This window comes from Zootermopsis nevadensis, unplaced genomic scaffold (assembly GCF_977971745.1).
Source record: "Zootermopsis nevadensis isolate Lab colony 2312 unplaced genomic scaffold, Znev_1.0 Znev_ptg000058l, whole genome shotgun sequence".
Lineage (NCBI taxonomy): Eukaryota > Metazoa > Arthropoda > Insecta > Blattodea > Termopsidae > Zootermopsis > Zootermopsis nevadensis.
In genome coordinates, this window is record NW_028259189.1 from 172,053 (window position 1) to 174,696 (window position 2,644).

The following is a 2,644-nucleotide window of genomic DNA, read 5'->3' on the forward strand; positions in this document are numbered from 1 at the left end:
GCGTGTGAGAACAACCTCTGATGCTGGAAGCTTTCAGGGCAAAATTCAACACATACAGAAGGACTTACAGCAAAATGGATATAGTAAGCATGACATCAATCACACCCTACATTTGAAGCACAAACTACAGCTGCAGCAGGAGTACCCAACTGGTGTATCACAAAGGCAATCTGTCAAAAATAAGTTCAGCTAAATACAATATCACGATCATCCATATTACAGCCAAGTACAACATTCAATTGAGGTCCGAAGATACTCAATCCCCTGCAGATGTGACAAAATATTTGCATGTCAGCGTGGTAGAATCACTGAGACCAAAATCAAACAGAATATGGGACACATATGTCTCAGCCACACAGACCACTATAGTAGACCACAGCATCTCTACACTGGAAAAGCAACAGGGCATGTGGACCACAATACAAATCCAACTGCCCCCCAGTAATTTCAGTAGTATCAGAGATATCACCCTGAGGCGGGAACACATCCTGTGCCAAGCAGCCCAGTGCAATGCCAAAGAAAAGCAAAGAAAGTACTTGACTGCACCTATTACCTCTTACTGACCAGTGTCCAGCCACGAACACTGGTTCTGGGCAGATATATATATAGGGAGCTTTTAAGGTACCCAGTCACAACAGGTCCTTGATTACGTAGAGGGTTCCCAAAAACGTGGATTTCTTTAGACCAATCGATACAGTTGCTGGCCAGAGAGGGTTTTCTTGAGTTCAGTTGCCGCTAAAGCTTCAAATCATATATTTAAGTTATAATCTTGAAAAAATTTAGAGTCGATTAATTTTGGAGACTTCTCGCTACAATTCATTCCAGCAAATTTTCTTTTGCTGTCTCCTGTCTATAAATATAGAATATTAAAAGTATTAGAAATTGATCTTACGGTCCACGACTGTAATCCTAAGATGCAGAAAGTCGGTAGCGTTAAAGGCAAACGCTATCTCTCCTCCTTCACCCCACTTCCTCACCCCACAAGTCACAAGATTACAGTCGTGGACTGTATGGGCGAGAGACTTGTCTCTTACATTAAGAAACTAGCACAGGTTTAGGGTCTTTATGAACAGGTTGCTGAAGAGAACACTTGGACCTAAGAGAAAGAAATATTAGGTTGGAGAAAACTCATCACGAGAGCCTTCCTAACTCATACCCTTCATCAAAAATTGTTTGTGATGAAATCAAGAAAGAAGATATGGCTAGGGAAATGGAGGATGCATGGGAAAGACAAAAATGCTCACAATCTTTTAGTTACAATACCTGAAGTGAAGAGAACATACGAAACCTAGATATAAACAGATGGATAATGTTAAAATGCATCTTACCATTACAGGGTGTGAAGATTTATACTGGATTCATGTGGGTGAAGGCAGGATATGTTAATGTAGCAATGAATCTTTTGGTGCTGTAGAAGAATAAAATTCCTTCACTGCCTGAGGAATTATTAGTTACTAAAAAGAACTCTACTCCATGTTAATTAAATATAAGGAAGATTTTTCACTGTGCACAGTGCCGATAAGAGCTACACATTCTGCGCTGCAGTCTAAGGTTGAAGTACAGGGAAAATGGAGGATGTAATTACAATACGCATTAATTAATAGTGAGACCAAAACTGACCGGTATGAAAATGCGGCAATTCTAAATACTCAATAATCTGGACGTCCAGGTAATTTGTGGAGGTGTGAAAATTTCTGAGGAAAAGATGTCTGGGATGTGAGAGGCAGCAGGTGTGGCCTACTTTAAGGTGTTATCCTGGAATTTCCCAGGACTGAGGAATATTATGAACAAGATGATGTAGGATGATTCTAAGTCATGAATCGGAAAGGACACTAGTATGTCACTCAGGCTGTCATTCATTGGTCAGTGTTTTAAACTTACTACAAGGAACGTTCACCTAACAAAATCCATTAAAAGTTACATTTATTGTTGTGAAATGCTAAACTGTAGAGATTGGGATGTTTTAAGAATAAGTTAAAATTATGAAACACTTCACGATCTTGCGCGTAATCCTTGTGCAGGGGCCACACTAATCTTCCCCATATTACTGCAATGTTACACGATATAGTGACGGAGTGACTGCCACTCGAGCTACTGCCATTGGATAATTTAATCTACATATTTAGGAAACTGGAAGATTAAATGTTTCACTGCTTCAGAGAGAAGACGACAGATGACTGATTTCTTTCTCAATAATTTTGTGAAAAATATTCTGTACTTTTCCCCTACAGAATATCCCATTTGAGATTTTACCCTCTTAATTTCTGTGAGTTGTGTCACTGAAGTGACAACACTTTGTCGTGACCATTTTTGGGTCACTGAAATTCTCTTATTTTGTGAATGTACGTAATCTACACTCACATATGAGCCGGGATAGCTCAGTCAGTATACTGTAGATAAGCAAAATTTCAGGTGAGGTTTCGGCATGACCAAATGGACCATTCCCTTGTCAGCCTCCTTGAAAAGAGAGATCTGCCATTCCATTGCCTACTCCAGAACATAGAAACATGTGTCCCGCAGGCCGCATGCGGGCCCCGGAAGCATTTTCTCTGGCGCAGGGGTTATGGGGGCGTTGAAAAATTACTTTTAAAATTAATCAAATATAATAAAACTCGAAGTTATTTTTAAGTAAGGAAAAATGAAA

At 39.7% G+C, this 2,644-nt stretch overlaps 1 non-coding gene across 1 annotated transcript; it reads right to left on the reverse strand.

The window, feature by feature from the left end:
• Positions 1-1,976: 1,976 nt before the first annotated feature.
• LOC147871326 (U6 spliceosomal RNA) lies at positions 1,977-2,083 on the reverse strand. Its single transcript, XR_015532457.1, has one exon. It is a non-coding gene; the product is annotated as a U6 spliceosomal RNA (small nuclear RNA).
• Between the last annotated feature and the right edge of the window lie 561 nt (positions 2,084-2,644).